Below are 13,471 nucleotides of genomic sequence, written 5' to 3' on the forward strand. Positions count from 1 at the left end.
TTTCTTCCTAGTTACGGTTCACTTCAATTCTTTAAAAATTAATTATTACCTCTTTAAATATTTGATTAAATTAGATTTGGGTGGGTTATCACTATCCACAAAATACACGGTGTTGTGTATAAATTTGCTTTCTTCAGTCCCTGACATGTACAGGCACGTTATACGGTTGTTTGATTATTAGAAAACTAAATCCAATGGCTCTGTTTTGGCAGTTTGCAAAATATATACTATTGAATCTTGCCACTTGGAATGGAAATGCAGCAGTATGTTAGAAATCTCTAATAAAAGAGGAAAAGTAAAGCAGCAAAATTACACTATGTGATATTTGGGATTTTCACCTCGTATCTTATCGTGCTGCTATATCGCACATTCTAAAAAGGACACGTTATTTTTAATAATGGTTAATTAGGATTTGGGGATAATAGCTTAGAAATCGTAAGGAATTTCTAGGCATAAAAAGTCTATTCTGTTCTCAATGCATGAGGATTTATAACTACTTAGATAGCAAAGGGAGAATAAACCCTCCAGCATGTCCTAAGAGAGGTAAGACAATTATTTCTCCAGCATTATGATAAAAGTAATTTTGTATGACCAACTGGATGAATAAGCAACGTCTCTGAATGAGCACAGAGGCTAATACAGTTATAAAACATTAATTTAAGTGAACACCTGCAGGTGTCCAAGGCCAGGTTGAACAGGGCTTGGAGAAACCTGGGATAGTGGAAGGTGTCCCTGCCCATGGCAGGGGTGGGATGGGGTGGGCTTTAAGATTCTTTCCTACCCAAACGGTTCCACGATTCCTACCACTGCCACCTTTCCACTAGACCAGGTTATTCCAAGCCCAATCCACACAGGTGGATGTATAATTTCTGAGGCATGTATATTTTTTAAAACATCAGCTGATGTGGTGCTTTACCTCAAATCAAATATTCTGAGATTCACAGTGGGTTTTACATTTCATGCTTTGTCCAGAAAAAAATTACTGAGTTTGAAAGAAACAGGAATATTTGGGCTTTGGGAATATGTCTCTCTTCTATCAACTATGTTGAAAATATCCAACTTAGTCTTCAAAAATTCAAACATTAAAAAAAAAAAGAATTCAACCTTCCCTTTAGATTAATACCACAATATCACAGTGCCAACATCTGGCTCCTGAGCATCCCTGATGGTTGTTTGGAAAGGATAACTGACTTTGTGGGAAGGTGCTCTGTTCATTGTTCAGATATTGTGGATGACACTTCCTCTCCACTTGCTCCTCAGCCCACAGGGTGCTCCCATCTCACATACACACTGGGATAGCACAGGGAGTGCTTTCCTGTGGGCTTAGACAGAAGGCTCAACATTGAAAATCGATCATTTCTTCAGACTGCATAAAAAAAATTGAGCCAAACTATATAAGAAATTTTGTAAAAATGCATTACTTGCAAAAGTTTAGGTTTTTTTCCTTACAAGTTTAAAATGGAAATTTTTAATGGATTTTTTTAATAGATAGAGTTCGGGTTTTTGCTAATTTTATATGCCTCAAAATACTTCATAGAGCATTAAAAATATAGAGATAAAATGCCCAAGTAAACTTCATCATTACTACCTTGAAGGAATTGTTCCCTATGAGGGTGGGCAGGCCCTGGCACAGGGTGCCCAGAGCAGCTGTGGCTGCCCCTGGATCCCCGGCAGTGCCCACGGCCAGGTTGGATGGGGTTTGGAGCAACCTGGGACAGTGGAAGGTGTCCCTGCCCATGGCAGGGGGTGGAACATGATGATCTTTAAGGTCTCTTCCAACCCAAACCATTCTGGGATTCAGGATGCACACTTTTTGTCACCTAAACCTGACTCCAGGACTCCGCTCCCTGCACTGCCTAGCGTAGTTTTACTTTCCACTTTTTTTCCCCAGCATGAGATGCCGAACTTTACAGAAAGATTGAGTTATTGGCAGGAATTGCTCCCACTCTCGAAGTAGCACAGGCTCCTCAAACTAAAATAGAACTAGAGTGGACTGAAGAGGCTGAACGAGGCATTTATCTCCTCTTCCCTCTGAAGTAGACACATCCAAATTATAACAGTGAAATCCGGAGGAATAGCAACTATCTTGTGGGGAATGAGAAAGAAAGTGTCTGGAAAAACCATCCTGCAGATTGAACTCTCTTCCTGCTTCAGGAGCCATCCCCGGGTGCTTCAGCTCAACAGCTATAGACAGTGCTGAGGCACTCAGAGCAGTAGGGCAGGAAGCTGGGCACAGGCAGTAGTGCAGGAAAAATGTTTGCATGATTATATATGTGATAATCCAAGCTCGATTTGCATATTTTGATTTTGCTATTCACTAAAGTTGGGTCCCTGAGGCACTTTCTAAGGTCACTTGGGGGGCACTGGGAAGCAGCTCATGAGAGGCAGTGGGGAGAGCTCGCCCTTGGCCAAGAAACCTGCCCAAAAGTGGAAATAAATTGTTCCTGTTTGGGAAAAAAATATAAAGGAAAGGGAAAAAAAAAAAAGCAGCTTTGGATGGGAAGACTGTTTCCACAGCCAAGAGGAATTATTTAAGTTGGCTAATATAGCACGGCCAGTTGATCCTTTCCCTTTCATATTCCTACTTGCCTGTCTGCCCCCTCCTTGGGACCGTCTGAAGGAAGGGAAGGAGCAGACAGATGTTCCTGGCCTGTGCTGGTGGGGAATCAGGGACACATCTGAGCTTCTTGTCTCTCTTCAGAGCCACCCAGCTGGGAATGGTGACTCACAGCTGGATCACGAGGGCCTTGCCATCAACCTGGGAAGATGATGGATTCTCAAAACATTTGCAACTGCAAAAGAAAGTAAAAAAAAAGGAATTAAAAAAAAAAAAAAGAAAAGGAAAGGAAAGGGAACAAATTTACAATTTACATGAAAGGAAAAATTGTTCCCCATCTCTGCCACTTCTGTTGTTTTTTGTTGTCTTTGGAGAGACAGGCTGCTAAGGAGATGGTTACCTTGTCCCCGGAGCTCCCAGCAATGGGACAGCTTCCAGCCATTCCTTGTCCATGCCTACTTGAAGGACTTTGGACAAGGCCCTGTAGTGACAGGACAAGGAGGAATAGAGTCAAACTGACAGAGGGCAGGGTTAGATGGGATATTAGGAAGAAATTCCTGGTGCTGAGGCCCTGGCACAGGGTGCCCAGAGAAGCTGGGGATCCCTGGAAGTGTCCAAGGCCAGGCTGGATGGGGCTTGGAGCAGCCTGGGATAGTGGGAGGTGTCCCTGCCCATGGCACAGGGTAGGACTGGATGGGCTTTAAGGTCCTTTCCATCCCAAACCATTCTGTGATTCTATGAAAACTAAAGAACAGATTTTCTTTCCTATAATATTGGAAAAGGATGCTCAGAGTTTTCAATATCACTGTGTGGACAAACCAATGAAAAGCGAAATAATGCATTATCTTGCACTGTATGTATAGTTTGGATGAATAAGAGGAGTCTAAAATGTTGTGGGTTTATTTAATTTTAAAATTAATTTAAAAGTCCTTGGACTTCTGGAGGCCACAGGATCTAGCAGGTCAGTGGGGGCTGTCTCTTCTTTTTCCATTACCTTCAAATACAAAAGGAACTGGAGAAGAGTTACCAGGAAAAAAATTCATTCAGTTCCCCACAGGACAGTAAATGAGTGATGCTGTGGAAGAACTCACCACATGGCCAATGTTAATGACTCAGGATACAGCAGCTCCCCATTTCTTACCCTCCACTCTCCTCTCTGGCTGTTGGTGTGTGAAGCACTATCAGAGCCTGAACACACCATACTGTTCCTCCTGGTCTCTGCAGCTCCTATTTCCTTCATTCTCACACAGTACTTAAAATCAACACATAATTATTTTTGTTGGTTTTTTTTTTTTTTTTTGTAGGAAATTATTTTCATCCCAGAGAAGTAGGAATTTTTTAATGTAATATTTTCTGTCAGTGTTCATTCTCATATCCTTTCCCTTTTGCAGTCACAGGCAGGCTTCCTCTGATCCATTCAGAAATAAAGCATGAACGATATCACATCACAGTTAGTAGTGTTTCTTTATTGATATATTTCCTTCTTGTGGTGCTTTCCCTTGGGACCTCCTTTTCCAACAACATGTTCACCTATTGGCAGGTTAGATTCAGGAATATAAAAATAGTTAAGACATCAGAACTTAAAGTTAGTGGCCTTTAATAGAAGTGCAGAAAAGGAACTGTGTGTTCTGATACACAAGGATTAAGACTTTCTAAAAAATACAAAATAGATAAAAAGAGCTAAAAATGTTCTTTCATGTAATAAATCTGGAGGGGTTGCCCACCACAATGCTGAAGAGATTTTCTGTCTTACCTATTTTCTCCTTCCTCTTGTTGTCCTTTCCATCCTTCCTGCACATATTCCTTCTCTCCTCTCCTGCAACCAAAACTCACTTCACTTTGTCCCACCAAAATCCAGCACAAACCCCCAAAACCTGTCTGGTACCTCAAGATGCAAAGGCCTTGTTTGAAGGATTGGGATATTTTAGCTTATTTATTTATTTCATTTTATCCATTTGAAGGTGGGAGCGTTTTCAGGGGGTATCACTGAGTGCTGCGTTAATGACCTGGTTTCTTGATGCAGAATTTTTAATTTTACTCAATAGTAATAATAAAGAATTTGAAGTCAGCTCAGAGATCCAACTCTGTGTCTTCTGGAAGTGATCTAACTCTTGGATCAGTGTGTCCCTGGCACATTTGTAGAACAAATTCATATGTCAGCTTCCACAAAGCACTGGTAGTGCCTGAGCTTGCCAGCTCTGCCGTTCCACTGCAAATGAAACAAAATTCAGACTTTAAATCCAGCCTCTGCACCCTGTTCCAAGACTGAAATCTAAGCGTGGGGGAGCAGAGGCCACCTCTCCAATGTTGGTTCTGGTTAATCACAAGCTTAAATGGGTTCCTTTTTCAGATGAGGACTGGGTATTGTTGAAACCGTGCAAAAGAAATACATTATTTTGAAAAAAAAAAATCCATTCAATGTGCCAGAGACGTTTGGAGAAGTATTGATCTCTTGTGGTTTCCATAATTTAAAACACCTCCTGGATCAGGTAATCTCAACAGACTGGCACATCCACCTGGGCCAAAATTTCATGCTTTATGTGTATATATACTGCATGAAATGAAACGTGTTCACAACAGATTTGCTTAGCTGGCCCCACATTAATTGCTGCTGTGCCTACAGAAACTTCACCAGGCACAGACTTAACACCAGTTTTCATTTAATCAAGCTCCCAATTTGCATCTTGTACAAAGTTTCAGCTTATGACTGATCTGAAAAGGCTGCCCTGTCCCTGGAGGATTAATACATGATGTTTTACGGGGCATGATAAATAATATTTTTAAAACTTAAATAAACAAGGTCTCTGAATGTTTTCCCCTGAAAAGTTTTACTACATTTATGACAATTTAAATATGCCTCTTGAGAGCCAAACCATGAAGATAAAGAATGCAACAGGGCCAGACAAGGGAGCACTGGCATTCTCAACATGGACACATTTTAAAAGAAGACAAAGCCTGACATTTGCCCCATTTTTGGATGACCAAAAAAATAGATAAATAACTAAATAGGCTCATTACAGACTCATTCTGATTTTTCATGTACCTACAGCAAAAAATGAATCACATTTTAATGCATGAAAACCAGGTAACAACACATTTGAATTCTTTATAAAATAATGAGCTGTATTTTCATTTGAGATGTGTCAAAATAAAATACCACAGGGAGAAAGTGTGTCTTACTGAATCCTTTATAATAGGCAACATAACCAGCAATGTGTGAAACCAGAGAAATTCAAACCCACACACTCAGGATCACCTTTAAAAGGTGGCAAGACTGGGTTATCCCTTAATTCTTTTTGGCTCTTCCTATTAGAGAGAGGAGAGCCTTCAAATGGATTTTGGGATCCACTAGGAAAACAGTTGTTTTATGGCAGATATTGGTATTTTGGGTAATACAATGCCCCAGTGTGTACAAACCCAGAGGGGAGACGACTCAGGTTTTGGTTGGGCACAGTCAGGCAGATCTTGAAACTCACTCTGATGTGACCAACTGTATTTTGGGATTTTGTACTTATTGTAAACTCTACTCTTTTGGATGGCGGGGAGGGGAGGGGAAGGTTGTGTTGTGCATGTACATGTAAACCAAGAATGAATGGAACACACCCTTGGATCACTTCTCTTCCCGTGGCAGATGTGTGACCATGGGATGCCTCACTGAAGTGGAAAACAAACAAACAAAAGCCAAACAGTGGGGAAAAAAAAGGGGAGGTTTCTTTTCAAAGTTAGCAGAATAAAGCAGAGGTCCATCATAAAAGGAATCTAAGGAAGGAGCTTTATGTCTCAGCAAGAGGGACATTGGCAAATACGCCCCATTCCTTGGGAGAGCATCAAGAACCTCCTTCTCCTCTTGATCCAAGTCTGTATGTACAGCCAAAGGTTCAGCCAGTGTTTGGGATTCTGCTGTGAGTGTTCATGTATCTGCAGCAGATGTTATCTTTAGCTCCCACCACACCTGCACTGCAGGTCATAGTCATACCTGAAAAAACTTCTGAACACTTTAAACGCTTTTGTCCCTGCTAAAATTCTCAGAGGAGCACACAGCAAGTCAGAGTTTATCTAAGCAATAAACAGGTTCACTCAGTGGGAATGAGTAGAATTTTATGCATTTTGACCCTCCCATGCAAGCTGCACTTTACCTGTACTCCAGCTCTGAGCCCTCACCTCCCGCTCTGAGCGCAGCAATAACCAGCTTGGGATGGGCAGACAGATCCGAGGACAAATCAGCTTCCTTCAGTGTTCAGCATCCCTTCCTTTCCTATCTCAGCTCATCTCTCATCCCTTTCCCAGCAACCAGGTGAGCTCATGGCTCACCACAGGGTCTTGAGCAGACCCTCCTGGACACAGCTGGGCTCTCACACCGTGTTCCATCGGGGCACTCCAGCAATGTTCCTGCCCCACCTGCACTTCTCCCTCGACCACGGCCTCTCTGTGAACTCAGATGGGTGACAGATGCTTTTCTCCCCCACCCCATTTTGTCAGCAGGATAAAAATAAGTGATTTAAATCAGTCTCTTTTTCATACCCAACCAGCTAGCCCTGCCTAATATTTGTAGTCTAAATAATCGCCATATGTGGCAGTGGAATACAACTTTGTGGCCTTTTTTTTTTTTTCTAATAGAAGTTAATCCAGCTTTGAGCTGGATTAATTCCCAATGAGGCTTGGGGACAGACAGCTGTTTCTCTTCTTTGGCCTGGGAATACTGCCCTCAAAAACCCACCTACACTTGTCAGCATCCCTGATGGCCACGAGTTGTGCTCATTTTCAGATCCTTGTTTCACCCTACATTCAGGGGCAGCATTGCACCAGTGTCTGCTTCTCAAAAAAAAAAAAAAAAAGGTATGACATTTGGAAATGTTTTGTTGACTATTTTGCCATGGAATAAGAAAGACTTCAAAGCTCCCATCTTCATTTGGAGAGTTGGGAAGGAAGAATATTTGCAAAGGAGACATTTGACAGGAAAATCAGTATTAGCCTGTAGGGCAGTAGTGGAGCCAGATAAATCCTGCGCTGGCTCTTAAGGCTGAAACCTCACAGAAACAGTTTTAAGGAAACAAGCCCTGAAGTGCTTATTTACCCTGTGCCACATGACAAGCAGTGGTGAAAAAAACAGCAGGAAAGAGGAGCAAAAGAATAAACTAAATAATATTCTCTTGTATTTTTCAACCTGCTCATCCTGGGAGAAAAAAAAAAAAAGATGAATGTTCTACCTAGCTTACACATTCCCTTATTATTCCTTGGACCAAAAAACTATATCCACAGCCAGAAAAATTACCTGGAGACCCTTACTTGGCTGGAAAATACAGAAGGAGTATGATATCCAATATGCACGTTAGAGTAGTCAAGGAATACTGTTTCTAAAGCAAGGCTAAAAATCATACCTGAGGTTTGAAGGCAAAAGCAGTTGCTTGGCAAGGTTTAAATCTCTGTCTCTGCGGTTTTGTTTTCTCACACAGATTATGTAAGCAAGTCACCTCACACCTAAAATGTGTCTCAATTTGTGTTTGTTCTGCTTTTTTATTGCCACGTTTGAAAATTAATAATTCAATGTCCTAATATTAGCTGTCATCTTAGCTGTGATAAAATTAATAATTCATCAAACCAAAATCAAACAAATGCCACCTTTTTTTGCTGGATGAGGAATATGCTTTGCTGCATTTGTGGAGCTGAATTTGGTGAGATTCACCACTTTATTTCAAATGAAATAATATTTTACCAATTAATATATCACTTTATCATCTTCACTCTCTTTGAAATTATCTCCAAGGAAGGGTTTTGCACAGCCATGCAGGTTTTATTTTTTACAACGTATTTTTTCCAGATGAAAAGAACAGTGGTTTGAAAAAGCAAGGAACATTCACTCACTTTCATGCCCTTTCCTCCTGGTCATACACTTCCAGCTTTTCCAGGGAAAGTATCCACTCTACCTGCAGTGCTCTGGCCAAATTCCAGGTAATTACACTCAGCCTGTCTAAATTATTGCAGGAGGTTTTTTTTGGAGGGGAAGGCATCCCCCATTCCCTGAGTTGTTGGGGAGGGCTGTGAGTGCTGCTCAGCAGGTGCTGCTCCTCTCAGCAGGAGCTGACTGGGCTCCAGCAGTAGGTGAAGGGATTTCCAAGCGTGGAGAGCAGCCTGTGTTAAATCTGCAAAGCGTTTGGAGATCCTTTGGGGTGAGAGGTGCTATGTAAATGTGAGGTCACGGCTGTTATCTGGGGTGCAAATGCATCCTGGGCTGTGATAGAAGCTTGGGGAGGGGTGGAAAAATGAAGGGGAAAAAAAAAAAAAAAGAATAGAAAAAAAGAGTAAGGAAAAAATAAAAAGAAGGGGGGGAAATGAGTAAAAAAAAAAAAAAGGGAAAAAAGGAAGGAGGGAAAAAGGAGGAAAAAGGGATAAAAGAAGGGGAAAAAACAGTGTAAAAAAAAGAAAAAAATATGGGGAAGGGAAGGGAAAATGCAATTTCTACCCATGCTGTGCCAGACTGTGGATGACAAAGTTGCCCTTTTCTTGTCTTATTGTGAAGCAGGAGCATGGAACACTAAATTAGTCGGTTTCTGCTTTTTAGGCTTTTCAATTCTTTACATAGTTTACAAATGCTTCTCCCTTCACCAGGAAATATCAACTCAGTCCAAACAGAAAACTCCCTAACTTCCACCATGGCTGCATCCCACTTGCTGCAGCTCAGAAACTCCTGATCCCTCCTTTTAGAAGCTGGTGCCACATCTTGCTGTAAATCCACCTCCACATTCTTCCATCTTTTCTTCGTATTTAGAATCAGAGAATCGTGGAACTGTTTGAGTTGGAAGGGACCTTAATGATCATCTCATTCTACTGCTGGCCGTGGGCTGGGACACCCTCCACTAGCCCAGGTTGTTCCAAGGTCCATCCAAACCAGCCTTGTAGGTACAATGTTACATAAATCACATTCCATATTGCCTTAGTCCCCATATGCCTCCATAAATCACCTGCCTCTTCCCAGTACCATAACCAAACTCCCATCTTTTCACTTCATTTTTCTCCCCTTTTCCTTTTACTGTTACTCACCTGGTTGGATGATGTGGAACTGTGATTTCTGCCACTTAACCACCCTTAAAGGGACAGACTTTCTAATGGAAATTGAATACTAAAGGTTGGATTCCGTGGGGAAATTTCAAATTGACAAATTTTCTGAATGGATCTCTCCTAACCTTGTTGCATATAATATATGCATGTATTGAGTCTAATTTTTGGTTAGTATCAAAATTTATTGATCTGCAAGATAAATATTGACTTGACCTCTCTTTCTCTCAGTCTATATTTACTTCTTGAGTCAATAAGTCTAGAAACTGATCTGACAGGAGTCAATAATGGCTTAAAATTCTCAAAATAGCAGCTTTGCTCTAAGGTTGCAATTTTTTATTTTAAAGTTACTGCCTTAAATACATAAAATGTTCAGGAGAACTTAACACTTTACTGCACAAAGCCATTGGGGAAACGCTCAAATGCCAGAAAACCTTGACGTGACTTCAGGCCAACTGTGCCCTTTCAGCACTGGCCAAACCATATTGTAAATATTTTAATGGTGACCTACTGAAGTCCATCTTTTTCCCTGTGTATCCTCAAAAATTTGAGCTTTGCTCCAGAGGGTACTCCTGAGTATCACTGATTGGATTTGTCAGGGCTAAATTGTCTTCTGCCTTGGGAAAATTCAAAGCTTGCTACTGGGTAGAGGTTGTCATCATGAGAATGCCCTCCCTGCCTTCATTTCTCTGCTTAGTGAGGTGGTAATTAACCCAGCAAGATTTTTAGTGTCAGATGGGATCATGTTCTTTCCTGTTCCCCCTCAGTGGTGGACACATCTCCAGTGGATAGTGCAGTCTTCATCCCTATTTTTCTCATCGTGGTGTTACAACAAAAATCCTCATGATTCTATAGCTCAGTTTCTGATTTTTGGGGTTCCTTGGGGAGAACTTTCATTAGGAGGCAGTTTAATAACTCAGTTATTTGGGCAGTGTTGCTCTAATACCTGAGAAAATGTTGTCATTTGATTTAAGGAAAACATTGTCACTGTCAAGTATTGCTCTGTCCCCCAGAGATCAGTCACCCTTCTGAGAAGTGCAGGAAAATGATTCAAATTGAGAGAAAACAATAAAATTAAGAGAAAACAGATGAGCAAAAGACACGGAGGATTGACCTAATATCACTTTTTAGGATGAAATTGAAAAAATATTCATTTTCTCTCACTGTTAAGGGAACCAGGGAATGGGCCAGATATTTTTAACTGTTGCTGAAAAAGCGGAGGAAAAAAGATCTGTCTTTATTTTTCCCCAGGTAAGAGTCCAAAATTTGGAATCAGTAATTTTCTTTTAGGATTTTAATCTTTGGAGTTTTTGGTGGTTTTTTGTGGCTTTTTAATTTTTTTGTTTGTTTGTTTGTTTTGGTTTATTTCATTGTTGTTGTTTGTTTGTTGGGGTTTTTAAAAATTTTTTTATAGGCAGCGTTTAGAGAAGATGTTGTACAAGACCCTGAGCTTGTACTAAAATAGTCTTCTGCTGATCCTCATTTATCTGCATATTTTAAAAGTGGGTGAAGCATGAAGCGAAGCATGTAATAGACTTAAGAACACATAGGTACAATTAAATGGGGAGGAAAACAATTACTTGTCATTCTTGCTGTGCTAATATTACAGAAAAAAACTTCCAGTGGCTGGAAGACAGTTTTCCAAAATGAAGGAGGGAAAAGGAAGATGAAATAATTCCCATTCCTAAATTCCATGGGTGCAAAAAACCGTGTGAGAAGGGGCAAAGCAAAAATATTCCTAAAATCAGAGCGAAACAGCCACATCAGAATCCTTAAAAAGCCAGGAATCATTGCATGGGTAGCGGGAGTTATTTTTTCCAGGGAACTTGAAGGAAGGTTCCCCTCAATCATCCATCCCAAAGCTGTTCCATGGTGCTGTTTGCTTTGATTAAACACAGAGCTTCACAGCTTCCCTAAGTTCCTTCATCCTTGGGCAAAACCTTCGTTTTTTGTGTAAAGAGTTAAAAAAGGCATGGAATGAGTCCAGCTGGGAAGAGGGAAAGGGAAAAGAAGGAGGTCAGGCAAGGCTGAGTGGGGGTAAAAGAAGGGGTTGAGAAGGATCTCCCCTTCCCACCAGCCTGCCCTCGATGCTGCTGAACTTGGGCAATCCTCTTGCCGAGGAGAAATGAACTTTTACAGCTCCGAGCTGAGGAGTCCTTTCCTAGAACTGAAAAATAAAGTAAAATAAAACAAATCATTCCTATCCTCACAGGCAAATTTCTATGAAAAGAATGCCTGATTTCAGGAATCTGCAGTCTCCCGATGCAAAAAATGTCTTTGCTGAAAACTTTCCAGCCAGCCTCTGTGATTTTAATTAAATAGCAAAGACCGTGTGTCGAAATTCACAGTCTCTGTCCCCATTTACTAGTGGGTGTTGAAAAATAAACTAAAAAAAAAAAAAAGTATTTAGAAAAAAAAAAAAGCTTACTCTTTACTCAGCAACTTGAACAGATTTCAAGTCATTTTGTAGTTGGGAGGAATGCTCACAAAGACAGAGATTTTCTTGACTGAGATCATCAGAGCCCAGAGCTGAAGCAATTGTGCAACTGAGAAATGTATTCAGGCTTATTTAACGAGAATTATTTACTCTTTAAACTATTCCTTCACACCTACAAGAAAAAAAAATTTAAAAAAGAAGGAAAAAGACAAAAGGAGGTTTTAGACAAGCTATCTCCCCTGATATCTTCAGGATGATTGTCAGAGCAGGGACCTGATCTCCAGCAGCCAAAGGCAGGAAAGTGCTCGGCCAAAGCCCTTTAATTCAATAGGCTCCCGAATTGTGCCTTTGCATCCTCATAGCCTGATACTCGCAGATGGGAGAGGCTGATTTTCATTTTCTGTGCTCTAACTTTCTAATAAACAATAAGCAGATCGCAGCCTCCCTCTTTTGTGCGGGTGAAAATAAGCAGTTTTTTATTATTATTTTTTTAAATATTACAAAAAGGGACAATATGCTAAAAATATGCAGCGAACAAATATCATCTGTACAGACTGGAAGAGAACCTTCATAAATTAACCTTATTAGTGCATTACTGTAAGCGAATGCCAAAAAAGCTCCTAATTTGCATTAAGATAGATTTTTCAGGTTGGCTGCATGATTTAATTAAAGAAAAGATTAAGAATCATTAAACAAGCTGCTCTACCTTGCAATAACAGAATTTATATCTGATTCAGGTTAACGAAAACACAGATGGTGATTCAGTAACTGTTGAGTTGCTGTAACAGAATGAAAATGATCCCATTAGTTCTCTGGAAATGTGAGGGAATTTGAAAATTAGCATGCAGATACATTGTATGGTGCTAGACAGCTTGGTCTGCTTGGATCATCACTGATTACTCTTTGTTTGGGTTGGCAACACTGAACTTAATAAATGAAAAAATGTTCCAGTATACCACAGTTGGAAACTGTTCAAGGTTGAAATAGGTGTGCAGACTTTCAAGAAGAGAGAGTTAAGTAAACAAATGTCAATCAATTTGGGGCTGGCAACATTTTTTTCTTCCAGAATGTCTGTTCTTGAGAAGCAAGTGTCATCAAAATTGAAATCCTTTGCTTGATACATATGTTCATGTGGTATTTATTATTACAAAGGTATTTTAAATGCGTGTCATTCGTTTACAAAGGAGCCTCAGCAGCGTTTGGATGCTAAAAGTGGAGAACAGCTCTTAGGAAAACGGGTCGGGTTGTGTGTGGCACTGACAAAGAAATCAAACTTGCTACAAAGGAAGGTTGTAATGGGAGGAGACGTAAAATATAGGTAAAACCCCTCCTAAATAATCCAGTGAATTGTATGAGGCCCATAAGTGATCACTTTCAGCCCATGAGGGAGAGCAGAGCCTGGGCAAGAGTAATTTTGTTCAGCA

Source organism: Corvus brachyrhynchos, unplaced genomic scaffold (genome assembly GCF_000691975.1).
Source record: "Corvus brachyrhynchos isolate BGI_N302 unplaced genomic scaffold, ASM69197v1 scaffold126, whole genome shotgun sequence".
Taxonomy (NCBI): Eukaryota; Metazoa; Chordata; class Aves; order Passeriformes; family Corvidae; genus Corvus; species Corvus brachyrhynchos.